General features: G+C 52.9%; 1 protein-coding gene across 1 annotated transcript in view; it reads right to left on the bottom strand.

The window, feature by feature from the left end:
• The window catches only part of Cnn3 (calponin 3), a 35,280-nt gene extending 33,320 nt beyond the window's left edge, over nucleotides 1-1,960 (bottom strand). The window contains exon 1 of the transcript XR_012439987.1: nucleotides 1,820-1,960. The gene's annotated coding sequence lies outside the window, so the exon portion shown is untranslated. The remainder of the gene's footprint in view (nucleotides 1-1,819) is intronic.
• Between the last annotated feature and the right edge of the window lie 12,578 nt (nucleotides 1,961-14,538).

Here is a 14,538-nt window from a genome sequence, read left to right as displayed (position 1 = left end):
GAGAGAGCAGTCCTCACCAGTCGCTGACCCCAGGTGCTTTGATCTTGGGCTTCCCAGCCTCCAGAACAATGAGAAATGAATCTACATTGCTTGTAAGTTACCCAGGCTCAAATATTCCATTAGAGCATCACAAACAGACGAAGATAAGAGCTGTGGGGGGAGATGGTCTTTAAGAAGTCTAGCTACTGGCTGGGTGACATGGTACACGCTTACAGAGTCCCAGTTACTTAGGAGGCCGGGGCAGTACGATCGCTTGAGTCTGAGTTGGAGACCAACCTGGGCAAAAGAGGCAGGGTTGGGGGGGAGAGAGAGAGGGAAGGAAGAAGGGAAGGGAGGGAGGGAGGGCAGGAAGGAGGGGGGATGGAGGGAAGGAAGGAAGAAGGGAGGGAGGGGGGAAGAAAGGAGGGAGGGAAGGAGGAAGGGAAGGGAGGAAGGGAGGAAGAAAGGAGGGAGGGAAGAAGGAAGGGAGGAGGGAATGGAGGAAAAATAAAGCTACTGAATTTGATTACTTTTGGGAAACATAGTGTTTTTTTATACACTTGTTTTCCCTTGACATCTTGTTTTCTGGACCTGATTCCCAATAAAAATTGTGAAATACAATGGAAACTACAGGGCAGAAGTTAGGAGAGCAACCTTGAGTTGGCCTGAGTTTGAGGACATCTAGCTGGGTGACCTTAGTAAGCTTCAGCTATCTCACTTGTAAACAAGATTTACCTCCTGTGGCTGTACAAGATTAAAATGATAAAGTATATTTTAAGTCTATGTTCCCGAGTTGAAATTGCACTTGCTTTATAAAACCTACCCCTCAATGGCTTATCTTACATTCCATTTCTTTGTGTGTTCTTAACTTAGCCTGCATAAGCTACACCACCAAGAGTCAGTGTCACACAGTTAACCTTGGAAATAACCACTCTTCCTTGACGGGTGTTTTGTCTGTCTTTACACTCCATCTTAAATGCACTGGACAGGGGCTGTGTGTTATTTCTGTTCCTTACAGAGTCCTATCCGAGTTGTGAGTATAAGCAGTGCTACAGTGTGGACCTGAAATGTCTTCCAGAGGCCTCTGTGTTAAAGGTTTGGTCACCAACTGGATACTGTTGGATGCAACAGCCTAGGAAGTCATCTCACTGGGGACATGCCCTTGAAGGGGATACTGGACTCTAGCTTCTCTCTCTCTCTCTCTCTCTCCCCCATGAGGTGCTCTGCTCCACCATTCCACGATATTCTGTCTCACCACAAACCCCAAAGCAACAGGCCAGCAGACGATGGGCCGAACCCCTGAAACCTGGAGCCACACGGATGTTCTCTCCACGCCGGGTGCGGTTAATTGTCTTAAGGAATTTTGTAGCGGTGACAGAAAGCTCAACTGACACATTTTTGGGTTAAAGTTTCAGTGTTAGGTCTTGAGGACTGCTGTGTTATTTAGCAACCACCCCCGAAGGCTGGTTAATATATAACTTAATAACTTGTGGGTTCCTTCAGAGGGAAGCCAAAAATACTGTGGCACTCAGCACTGGCCCATAAAAAACTAACAAAGATCAGCAGACCCTGGTCTTAAAATGCACATGTCTGTTCACCTGACTCCCTCGCCCACTCAACAGGTAGCTGGTGAGTGCCACCTGCGGGTCAGGCTCTAAACTGAGACTCCAGGGACAGTAGGAAGAAGACAAAATCCAGGCCTAGGAAGACTGGGCTTCCTGTGCTTTTTATTTTCATAAAAAGTCAAGATGTTTGCTTTTACATCTTCTGCTTAAACCAGAACACTTGTGCCCAAGGATAACTGCACAGCCAGCCTTGCTGTCCTTAGCGGGTGACTCACCTGAGCTTCCACAGTGAACGGTGAACACCCTGAAGCCACAAAGCCCCTGTACACGGGGTATCTCAAAGGTGACCAGCCTGGGAAAAACAAAAAACAGGTCTCCAGCCTTGCTTGTTGCGCTTTCATGTTCTGTGTTCTCCCCAGTGGCTGCTTTTTGTGACTTAGTGGAAATGCTGTATCCACATGACCTCCCCTGCTTGGCTCCTTTCTCTCACTGACCTCCTCTCATCAGTTATGTTCACCAGGAAGACTTCCCTGACCCCCTCGTCCCATCCACCCAGAACAAACAAACCACTTCTGTTTGTTCTGTTTTGTTGAGACAGGGTCTTGAACTCACGATCCTCCTGCTTCTGCCTCTTGAGGGCCAGTATTACAGGAATGCACCAGCAAACCCTGCACCTCTGGGATCCCATGACGCTTAGTTTTTAACCTCCATGCTAGAATTTCTTGCACTATAGTTTTCTAGTCTCTCTTTTCACTAACCTTAAATTTAGAGATGACTTCTTTCACATCTGTGGTGACCATATCAAAAGAGAGAGAAAAAAGGAAGAAGCAAGGGAGGGCATGTGGTAAAGTTGATAAGAATTCTCTCCAGGACATTTATTTTTTCTTTCAAAGTTAGACTCACTCTGTCCAAACCCAGCACCACTAATTAATAACTGTGAAGCAGGCAAATCATTTCCCTCAGCCGGGCCCTTGGTTGCTGGCCCAGCCTTTGCCTAAGAAAGAGTAACAAGCTTTCTTAGGGTTAATTTGTGATGGGCAATGCACGGTCGAGCAATTTCCATGCATTTCCTCCCTCAGATCCCACAGAAGCCTGTGACGTGGGCAGTCGTATAATCCTCTATGGGGGAAAATGAAGCAATGGTGGCCCCGAGAGGGAGGCTTGCCCGGTTCCTCCAGAGTCTGCTCCCTGCACTATTACACTTTGCTGCTGGCTGCAGTCACCCGTGCTGTGGGGAGGCGGTGAGACTTTTAGAAGGCGAAGCTGAGTGGGAGGAAGCAACCACTCAGTACCGAGATTAGGTGAAACCAGGAACTTAATCCTCCCGGGGCAGGAAACAGCTAGACATAACTGAAGGGAAGGAGAGGGGAGGATTGAAGAAAGGTTGGCATGCCAGCCATAGTGGTGCACTGGAGGCTGTATTCCAGCACTCCAGAGGCTGAGGCAGGAGGATTGTGAGTTCAAGGCCAGCCTGGACTACATAGCAAGACCCTGCTTCTAAAAGAAGAAGGAGAGAGGAGAGGAAGGAGGAGGAAAAGAAGGAAGGGGAGGAGAAAAAGGAGGAGGAGGGGAAGGAGAAGGAGAAGAAAGGTGGTTAGTCACTGTGGATCTTACAGGATAGGACCACAGAGCTATTTAGAGGGAAAGTGCACTGTTCTTTAAGACAAGGGAATAGTGACTGTGAAGGCAACCTGGTCACTGTCATGGCTGCCTCCTCAGCTAACGCCTCATTTTCAATGGGCCAGGTGCACGCTGACCCTAAAGCTGTGAAGACTCAACCCCAACTAGGTAGAACCCTGGGGCAGGACTGTGCTCTGCAGGGCTGCAAGGTAGGGATCACAGTCTCAGTGGGTCTGGAAGATTGGGACCAAGACCCATTGGGTCCCAAAGACGGGCTGCTGCCTAGGGGAGTAGAGATGGCAGAGGATGGAGTCCCAGGTGCTCTTCTTGAGCCTTGAGAACTCATGGAGTTTGCCTTCCTGGGTTTTGACCTTGCTTGGGACAAAGTCACAAGGTTCACTTCCTTCTTCCCTGTCTCTCCCTTTGGTATCCTGTCTACCATTTTACTTCGGAAGCACATAACTTGGGGTTCACAGGTTCACAGATGGAGAGGGACCTTACTTCAGATGAACTGTACTTAAGTCTCACCCACATCTGATTTGGATGATGTTTCAACGAGACTTTGGATATTAGACTTTAGAGTGGTGCTGGGATGAGTTAAGAATTTGGGGGTTGTTGGGATGGGTTGTCTGTGTCTTGCACGTGGGGATATGAATTTGGGGGACCTAGGGCAGATGCTTACATGCTCACAAAACTCACGTGGAAGCCCGATCCCCAGTGTGATTGTACTTTGAGGTGGGGCCTTTGGGAAGGACTTAGGTCAAGGGTGGAGCCCTCGTGATTGGGAACAGTGGCCTTAGAAGAAGACGTGATAGCCAGCTTGCCCTACTTTCACCGTGTGGGCAGGGACAACGGCCCTCATCTGGACCCAACCACGGTGTACCCTGAGCTCAGACTCCCAGCTTCCAGAACAGCGGGAAATAAGTTCCTGATGTTTCTAAGCCGCCCAGTCTTGTTGCTGTGATCAAGGGCCCTGAGCTGACTCCAGTCTCATTCCTTTCATCTCAAACTCTCCCTGCCTACCAAACTGGTCTCATAGAAGCATGGTCTTATTCTGACTCGAGGGTCCAGAAGAACACAGCTTCCTGAATACCCTAGACTCAAAGGCCTCTCACCTCTATTTGGGTTGGGTCATCTTTTTGACAGAACAACAAACTTGGGATGATCTGAGGGGGGACAAGGTCACCCCATAGCTAGCCGTTCCAACCTGACATACACAGGGGATCTTAGGAGGGAGGAGAGAGAAGTTGGCTTCCTTTTACTCACTAAGCAGCACTTAGTTCAGCACTGCTTGGCTTTTACACGCTTTACACTATTTGTTTCTAAGCCTCCAAGAAGGGTTCATCTCAGAATATGGCACGGGTCAGTAAAGACAACCCTCCCCTGAGCAGGGCACCCCCACTTTACCCCTCTGAAGGAAGAAGCCCCAGTAACTTGGCTTGAATCTGTTAACTCTCCCTTCTTGGTTTAGCTGACCGGAAGACCGAGGATGGCCAAGGTGGCTTTGCATGGACCTGTGCAGTTGAAGTTAAAATTCTAGTATAGGCCCTGCACCGGAAGTCTGGGAAATAAGGAAGTCATGGGGAGGTCACTTTCCATCTTACGTGTAGCATGGCAGAGCAAGCAGGTGTATTAGTTTGGTTGCAGGTTCTGGCGTCCTTAATGAAAGAATAAAAGCATAGCAGCTCAGATGACATAGAAATGTTTCCTCTTGTATAAAAATGTGAACTTGAGCAGTCCAGGCAGGGTAGCAATCATACCAGCTCCCTGGAGTCAGGGATCAGGGCTCAGTCTACCCTATTGCTCTGCTATCCTCAACCGGCCCTTTCCATCTCTAGGTCAAATACAGCAACTTCATCTCAGCCATACCTTGTGGCCAGGAGAGAGCTAAAGGAAGGCAGGAGTCACTCTCATTCCTCTCCACTGAAGAGCATCTTTGGAAACTCTGAGTGTCACCTCCGCCCACACGCACTGGCCACATCCTAGTTCCCAGCAAGGGAGGCTCAGAAGTGCATCCATCAGCTGAGAACCCTCTCAGCCAGAACCCTCTTCTCCTAGAAGGGCAGGAGTGACCTGGACTGGTTAGCCAGCGTGAAGTAGAGGCTCGGAGAAGAGATGTGCGATCAGGACAGCACTCTGGCTGTTGCTGGCACCAGGCCTTGGATTCATCTGGTCCCTGAGATCACAACCTCTCTTTCCCTTGCCTCTCATGGCCCCTGGCTGTACAGAGGCCAGCCCAGCGTCCTTCCCCACAGCAGCAGTCATCTGGATATTTGCTCCTGCAGGGCGAGGCCACACTTGACTTTCATTCCTGACCAGGGCTCAGGCAGCCGTGCTCAGGAGCTATCTGCTGCTCCCTGTTGCACCTGGACGCATGGAGCCTCCTCCTCCAGCATGGCCAGTTATATAATGTAGGTTCAAACCCCAGTACCGCAAAAAAGACCTTATTCCCCATAATCACAACAGTAACACGGGTGTGAGGCCGGGTTGAGCCTGGACCCTCACTCATGCCAGACAAGCTCCTATCATCGAACGACACCCCTGGCTCCTAGTTTGATGCTTTCTCCCCCAAGGTCGTGTCTCTTTCTTATCATAGCCCAGGAACATGGTTAAGTCACTTAATTTTTACAATAAACCTAAAAACCAGGTCCTGCGTTTGTGTCCCCATTGAACAGACATTTAGGTACAATGAGTGAGTTCCACAGCTGTCCAGAGTCTCGCAAACGATGACCGGCAGTGCTGGGGTGGGACCAGGAAGGACTAACACTAGAGTGTGGGCCCCGGGGAGTTCCTAGCACCTCACACCATCATCAAATATAGTCACCAAACTTTTCTCTCTCTTTCTGTCGTCCTTTCCTCCTCCTTCCTTCCCTCTCTCCCTCTAGCTCGCTCGTGTGTTCTCTCTCTCCCTCTCTCTCCCCCTCTCAGTGTCCCTCTCACCTCCCTATCTCCTAAGCTGTGTTGACAGAGCCCAAATACACCACACACACAGCCTGGTGCACATGCACCTGGCTTCACTGCGTGTGGAGCTGAATCCGCGGCTGGACGCAGTGACCAAGCGCCCAGCACTGTCTGCGGCCTCCCGGAATCTAAACGTCATTTCAGCTCTTGCAACCCAGCAGACAGACTCCGGTGCGAGAAACCTGGGGCAGCTCCAGCCCTGGTGCCGGAATTGCCTGTCCGTCGGTCCTCCTGCAAACTGTCTTCAAGGTGAGAAGATGGAGTGTCTCATTTCAAAGAATGACAAATTCATTGCCATTTTCTCCGTTCTGATGATGTACAGGGCACAGATTGCCACTTTCTTGTTTGAGAAACCCATAAATAATAGAAATTCACGCCTCACAGCTCTGCAGGCGAGGACGTTCAAGATCAAGGCGCAGGTATCTTTAGGGTCTGGTGAGGGCCCCACGAGGCACCTTGAAGACGGTGTCCCCTACTGCTTTCTTTTAAGATATGGGTCACCAGCTGCCATGGCCCTGGCCACCTCTGCTCAGACCTGCAGGCTTGCTGGGGGAACCCAGCCTCAAGATGCGGACCTGTCAGTGTGCAAAGGGTGTGGTGATACAGGTGTCATTGGTGGTGTCATCGGTGGGTCCAGTGGTCCCCCTTGAATGGACTCTTCACATTGTCTACTCTGCAGACGAAACCACGCTGGTTCTTTGGAAATTTCTGTTTAAATCTTGAAAATACAAAGCAAAGAGCCACGGGTGACCTCAAGCCTGGGCCTGCCTGGAGTTCCCCGTTCCCGCGGGAGCCCAGCTCCTGCCCAGGTGAGGTCAGCGCTGCGGTGACAAAGCCAAACGCATCAGTTGAGTCATCAGAAAGGCAGCTGGGACTCCAGAGAGAGACTTTGCAAATGGGCTGATGGCCTGCTTCTGGGTGGCCCTGAGGCCACCAGAAAAGTGGTGTCCATGAGGCAGAGTGGAGAAACAGGCTGTTGGGGGATGGGAGCTGAGAACATCCCAAGCCATGGGCTTGGGGACACGGGGTCCCTTTCATCTTTGTGGCCAGTTGTTTTGGGGGGCTCCTTCCCCAGGTGTAAAAGGCTCATTCCCCATTTATGTGACATTTCACCGAATTCCTTTAATCAGAGTGCTGTCGCGTGTGACAGTTCACACGGCCCTCACAGCCCCCGGAGGGAGGCCGGGTCTCCATTTCTATGCCCTCACACAGGTGACACTGAGGAACAGGACACGGTGTCCTTCCTGGTCTCGGGACTGGGGACTTTGTCCTTCACCCTTGGCCAGCGCTGCTCTGTGCGCACAGTGCCCTGGGGACCCGCAGGGCAGCGTTCACGTCTAACAAGAGGACACCCAAGCACGACGGTCCCTGACTTAGCTCGGTTGACGTGGTTTTCTTGACTTTGTGATGGCGTGAAAGGGGCTCAACCACATTGTGCTTTGCACTTCCGTCACTGGAGCCAGCAAGTTACACGAGGCGTCCAACGTCTGCTTACGAGACAGGCCGTGGCGGGTGACTTTGCACCATCGTGGCTGGCGCGAGTGTTGTGTGTTTCAGGTGCACCAGGCTGAACTCTGATGTTTGATAAATGAGTTTTCAATTCAGGATCTATTCAGTGGATACAGACAGGGTTAGCAGAACACAGCCCCATCCCAAGTCACATCAATTGTTTTTGCTTTATTTATTTATTTAGGCAGCACTGGGGTTTTGAACCCAGCCTTTGAATCACAATCCTCCTACGTAGCTTGAGGTGACAGGCATGCACCGCTGTGCCCAGCTATTGGCTGAGATGGGGTCTCGTGAACTATTTGCTTGGACTGGCCTCAAACTACAGTCCTCCCGATCTCAGCCTCCCAGGTAGGAAGGACTACAGGCATGAGGCGCCAGTGCCCAGCTAAAATAATTTTTTTTACTGTGAGATAAAACCTACATTCACAAAGAGCATGCAAATTGCACAGATACTTTAAAAACTGTCATAGGGGACATGACGCATAACTCACCACCTCGGCAAGAACTCGAACTCCTCCCTCTCTCCCAGCGAGCACTCTCGCTCCTCCCAGAGGAAAACCCCATCTTGACTTCTGTGACAGTCAGCTCTGATTTTTGAGGAGACTTTTTGCTGCCTTGCTCTGGAATCAAAGGCCCACAGCCCAGGACCAGCCTTAGTTTTGGAAAGCTTTGCAGAGTCCCCAAGGGCACTCAGAAAGGGAGGCTGTCACCCCACAGGACACCAGTGTCAGGAGTGGCTGTCCTGGAAACAACGCATCCAGTCCCTCCGCACTGCATCGAGTCAGGGTTTAGTAGTCAGTTAGTCTGTTGCTGACGGCGGGACTGAGAAAAGTACCCAAAGCAGACAGTAAAGCGGCCGGGGAAGTGTGACGGAGTGCTGTCTCCCTTGGCGTAGTTCCACTTCCTTCACATTATGCAATCAACAATCCTGATTTGCCTTCCCTTCCTCCCTTCCTTCTTCCTTCCCCTCCCTTCCCTCCCCATCCTTCTTCCCTGCTTCCTTTTTCTTTTTGATTTTTTGAGACAGGGTCTCACAATATCGTCCAGGCAGGTCCCAAACACTTGATCCTCCTGCCTCAGCCTCCCAAGTGCTGGGCTTACAGGCATGCATCACATACTACACCTGGTTTTTCAATAAAACAAAATTTCCTGAAACAACCACCTGTAATCTGGATCTTTACCCTGCCCACCCCGCCCACCCCGTCTGATTAAAGGTGGTGAATATGACTGGTGACATAGCAAAGGGGTCAAGGCATGAGTCAGAGCTATGTTCATTGCAGGTGGCCAGGAAGTCTTGGCCGAGCCGGGAGAGAGGCCGAGACTCCTCAGATAGCTTGTGAGTAGGACAAAGAGGGAGGGAGGGCTGGGCCTGTTCTCTGCAGCCTGACCCTGCCTCATGCTGTCTGGATTGCACGTGTATCAGCCAATATTGCCGTGTAACAAGCACCCCAAACTGCTTCCGTTTCCTTGATTTGATTGGGAAGTTCTTCCTAGACCTCCCTCAGGGGAACTTTGGCTGAGGGTGGACGGGACCAGGAGGGCTGAGGCGGGGCTGCTGTCTGGAGCCTCATTTCTTCAGCTTCCATCTAGGCCCAGGGCAGCTGAAGCTTCCAGATTTTTATGAGTCACTTGTTGAACCCTGGGACTTGGCCTCAGTGATGACAGGAGCATTTACACCACAAGTCTGGCGTGTCGTTTCTGGGTGCTGGTTTGCCCACCTGTGTGCTCTGCAGAGCTCCACAGGCCGTGGGGCTCGGGGTCTTCAGCCGGGTGCCCCACGACTGATGGGTGGACTAAGGGAATGTGGGATGTGCACACGTGGGGCGTCATTTGCCATAAAGAAGTGAAATGGTGTCATCCGCAGGCAAACGGCTGAAGTGGAGCGCGTCATCGTGAGTGAGGTAAGTCGGCTGTAAAGGCCGAGCTTGCGGGTTTCCTCTCACGTGGGAGACAGCTGCACGTGACACGTGTGCACACACATGGCCATGTGGCCCTGGTGGTTCTGTCTGAGGGATGAGGGGCAGAGAGGGGAAGAAAAGGTCAGGGAATGACAAACGCTGAACCAGCCATCGTGATGGGGACACAGGACAACAGACGCGCTGTAAGCTGCTGAGGGTGGGGGGGGCTGGTGACAGAGTGGGGGGGACTGGTGACAGAGTGGGGGGGGACTGGTGACAGAGTGGGGGGCTGGTGACAGAGTGAGGGGGCTGGTGACAGAGTTGGGGGGCTGGTGACAGAGTGTGGGGGGGACTGGTGACAGAGTGGGGGGACTGGTGACAGAGTGTGGGGGATTTGATCTGATGGAAGCATGGCGAACACAGGCCAGAAGCCCAAGGTGAAACCTTCTTGGATGTCAATAGACACTTAAAGAAAATGGCGGACAGGAGGAAAACCAGGTCTTTTCTGGGAGTGGGAAGCAGAGGGAAGGGGTGGGCCCAAGGAAAGGGGCACGAGGGTGACATGGTGGGTGACACTGGTGGGTGTGTTTTGTGTTTATATGTGAAAGTAGAAGAATGACACCTGTTGAGATTGTTCTAAGAAGGGGAGAGGGGAAGGAGAGAGAGCAATGTCACGTGTCCCCTGCACAACGTTACATGCTAAATTGCACTGTTCATTGTCACAGTGTCCCCAAAATTCTCAAATGGGGAGAGGACATCCCAGATGGCTGCGTGTCTGTGTGGGACACACTGAAATTCACACACCACACACACACACACACACACACACACACACACAGACACACAGGCACACACACAACAGTAAGCACACACAGACACACGCACTCACGCACAGTTTTGAACAGCTGCAGCTCGCGCATTTGCGGCTGGCTTTTCGCACGGGGAGTTTCTACTCTGGCACAAATGTGCAATCACACACCTGCATCTTGACACACAAAAGGAGTAGCTGTTTCCCGTGGCGGCAAACAGTCCGCGAAGCTCCAGTGGCGCTGTGACCGAGGGAGCCGTGTGGCCATGCTCATCTCTTCCCCACTGCGCTGTCTGGGCTCTCCGGGTTTTGTTTTGTTTTTTCCTTCAGTACTGGGGCTTGAACTCAGGGCCTACAAGTTGAGCCTCTCCACTAGCCCTATTTCTGTGATGCATTTTGAGACAGGGTCTCCTGGAACTATTTACCTGGGCTGGCTTTGCACCGCAGTCCTCCTGATCTCTGCCTTCTGAGTAGCTGGGATTACAGATGTGAGGCACTGCATCCAGCTGTCTTGGGTTTTGATTCCTGCCCTACTGGTCTGTCTCTGGCCGCGTTGCTGCCTCTTCTGGCACTGATTAGTGGCTGGTTGGCTTATTTTTCTCTGGATGTGTTTGGTTTTCCTCAGATCTCCATCTGGGGCAGGGGGTGTGGGCAGCCGGCTTGGTCACCTGTCTACTGCATGGTCTGCTGTGCCTCCAGGGGCGCTTTCCCCAGGCCTGGCAGGTCACTGCGAGCATGTCATCCCTGTCCCCTTCCCAGAGTAACTCACATCCTCAGCATCGATGGTGAGGTCCTGGGACTTCCTGCGTCACCCAGCCTCCGGGTCTCCGCTCCCACCGCCTTGTTCGCTTCTTTGTCCCTTTTTTGACTGGCTGGGAATGGAGCAGTCGAAAAAGAACGAAAGCAAGAAGCATGTTCTGTCCCTTTTTGGTTGTGTTGCAAAGGTGCTGGCTGTCCTTCCTCTGCCCATCCTTAAATGTCTGTGTCCCCCAGGCCTTGTGTTCTGCCACCTCTCACTTGCCAGGTGGCCCTGAGTGACCTACTCCATCCTCAGCTGCTGAAACTCACCATGGCCCCAAGAGCCACTTCCTACCCACTGGGGACCTGCACCAGTGCTGCCACGGCGATCTGACCTCATCATCCATCTCCTCAACCTCCATCAATGGTGTCACCTTAGACACACCTGTTGCTCAAGCTGTCACAGGCGTCCATGGCTGCACACCACCCCACTCCAGGTCTCGGTCTCGCTCATGGACCACAGGGAGCCACGTCAGCACGGTGCAAGACCCAGCGCGGCCTGGCTCGTGGCCTGGCAGGTGACACTGGCTTGGGGTATGGCTGAGAGAGCCTCAGGTCTCATCCATGCAGCCACTCACCCTCCACCAGGCCATGGTGGCTTCCTTACTTGGGAGTCAGCTTTCCTAACCAGCAAAGGACAAGTGGCCAGGCCTGTGAAACCTAAGGCCAGGGCGCTGTGTCTTGTCTGCTGCGTTTTGTCAAATGACGCGACGAGGTCAAGTGCAGATTTTAGAGGGTGGGGTGGGGGGGAGTTGTGGCATCACACAGCTACTTGGTGCTCTCCCACACAAGGACTTTGCACGACCCGAGCTGCATCTTAGGGTGACACCTCTGGTAGCTGGAAAGACAGAGGGAGACCAGACAGGAGGTCCAGTAAGGAGACCTGTCCATGGCTCGTTTCTGTCTGATTGGTTTTGGGAATGACGGTGTCACCCTCTGTCCAGACCAGCCTGGACCACAATCCTCCTATCTGTGCTTCCCACGAAGCTGGAGTGACAGGCGTGTCCCAGTGCCACCCATGCACCCATCCATTAGCTGAGATGGGGGTCTCGTGAGCTCCTTGCCCAGGCTAGCCTCAAACCCCGGGTCTCCTGACCTCAGCCTCTGGTTTCCCTCTGTTAAACCAGTTTTTTCCCAGTGTCCCCTCTGCTCCCCCTGGGTGTTGATGACACCTCACCCTCCTCCCTCCCGCCTTTGTTTCCCTGTTGGTTCTTCTTGTTCTCCTCCCCTGAGAGCTCCCACCCCTCCGCCATCCAAGCCCCACTCTGCCGGTCCTCTCCCGGTCCTCACTTCTCGTGTGTGGACATGGCCATCCTCGTTCAACTTTGTCTTCTTTTCCGTGGGCTGCTGAGGCAGGGTCTCGCTATGCAGCCCAGGCTGGCCTGGGACTCCTGCACATCCTGCCTCAGCCTCCCAAGTGTTGGGATGACAACCATCGAAATGAGGAGAGCGGTGAGTTAGTTGAGAGAGGGGGACAGAGAGAGAGAGAGAGAGAGATGCAATTATGGAGGTGGGCATGTCCTCTGCAGAGTTGGCCAGTAGCTGAGGGTCCAAGAGGGGCTGATGCTGTAGTCAGGTCCCAAGACCACCTGCTGCTGGAATTCCCTCTTCTTGGGGGGACGTGGGGCTTTTGTTCTTTTCAGTCAGCCAACTGATTGGGTAAGGCCCACCCCATTTCATGGACGGCAACCTGTTTTACCAGGGTCAATGGATTGAAATGTTAATATCTGGGCCCCGTGGCTCAGCCAAATGGAAACATAAAGTTAACCATCCAAAGTCACTAGTACTTCCTTAAATTACAGCCCGATACTTCTCACTTCCCTGTCCTCACTGGAAGCGCTCCTACCCTCATAAAGAGAAAGTGTTATTTTCAATGTTTGCTGAAGATATCAGACTTTCTACAAAGATGTCAAGTTGAACAACAGGCAAAAGACACAGAGACTGTGACAATGACTGCAGCCTGTGGCCACTATAGAGCCCTCAGCAAACACCTCCCTGCTGGTGATCACCCTCGAGGACTTCCCTGTCACCAGCTATAACCAGGTCTGGCCAGAACCCTGGCACAAGCCAGGTGGCTTCCTACATTCTGCAGGGGGCTTGGCTTCTCAGGTGTTTGCTGATTGATTCAGCAAACATCGAGAGAGCACTTACTCCAGCAATAATGTCATGTCAGCAATTGCACGGGACTCGGGGGTGGGGTGAGGGGGGACGTGCTGTGTTGTCATGTACCTCGGTGAGCTTCCAGTATGTGATACCCCAGCACACACCGTGTACACGCGTGCACACACACTCCAAGGACAGCTTTCTCCCCTTTGAGCCCTCTGTGTTGTCCTGGTCGTCCCTTATCTGCACATCTGAACACTCTGTCCGTGACCAGTAGGGAGGCCTGGTTTTTTGGGCCTCCGCTCTTGAAGGCCACTGTGTCTCTGATCTTTGAAAGCAACCCTCCTTCCCTTTGAACTGTAATGGACTTATCAGTGAGCAAGAGGGGGCCTGGGCCACGGACGGGACAAGGAGGTCTCACTGGTGGGATCAGAAGGGGCGCATCCAGCAGCCCAGGGGCCTGAGACACTTGTCTACTTCCCAAGTCCCCCCCTTGTTCTGGAAGAAGGCCAGGGCAGGCAGGACACGGAGAGGGAGCTGGGGACTTGTTGACCTGCCAAGAATGCCAGCAAAGGGCTGCAGTCCCAGCCCCAGGGAGGCCTGCGCACAAACATGGCTTGGCTGGGGATGGAAGCCCAGGCCTGCTGGACAGAGTGGGTTCTGGGGCACGGTCACAGCTGTGTGTCCCCCGGCTCCCTTCTCCTTGAAGCTGGGACTAGAGGGGGAGCCGGAGCCATGTACCTGGAGCAAATCCTCCTGGTTTGGTGTCATGGGGCCCTGAGCCCGTGGCCCGTCAGGTCAGTCCCCCGGGTGCTCATGCCTCCGAGAGGACGGATGGGGCTGGCATGCAGGGGACTTGTCACCCTTGCCAAAAGTGCAGCTCTTAGTCGATCTGCTGAATGGAGACTTTGTGCTAAAGTTTTGGAGTTGCTGTCGGGTGGAACCTGCACCACTTCTCGGCTAGGCTGAGGTTCCAGCTCCCAGCTTAGCAGGCCTGGCTGCGACTTTGCTGTTTCGTCCTGGCTGCACCTCAGAGGCTCGCGTGGAGAGGCTGGAGGAGGGGTTCCCTGCCCGTGTCACAGACAAGGAGGTGGGGGCGTCTCCACGCTCAGAACCCAAGTGTGACCTGGTGTGACGGAGGCACTGAAATGGCCTGGCTGGAGACCTGAGCCTGCAGATGCATCGGGGACTCTGGTGCTTGCACTTCGGTCCATGCACTGAGCCTTCTGAAAAAGCAGCTAATCCTCAAGCCTGTGCCCCGGCTCTGTGAAAAACCCATGGACACCACAGGGCAGAG

Source organism: Castor canadensis, chromosome 12, assembly GCF_047511655.1.
Source record: "Castor canadensis chromosome 12, mCasCan1.hap1v2, whole genome shotgun sequence".
Classification (NCBI taxonomy): domain Eukaryota; kingdom Metazoa; phylum Chordata; class Mammalia; order Rodentia; family Castoridae; genus Castor; species Castor canadensis.
This window is presented reverse-complemented; position numbering and strand designations above follow the sequence as displayed.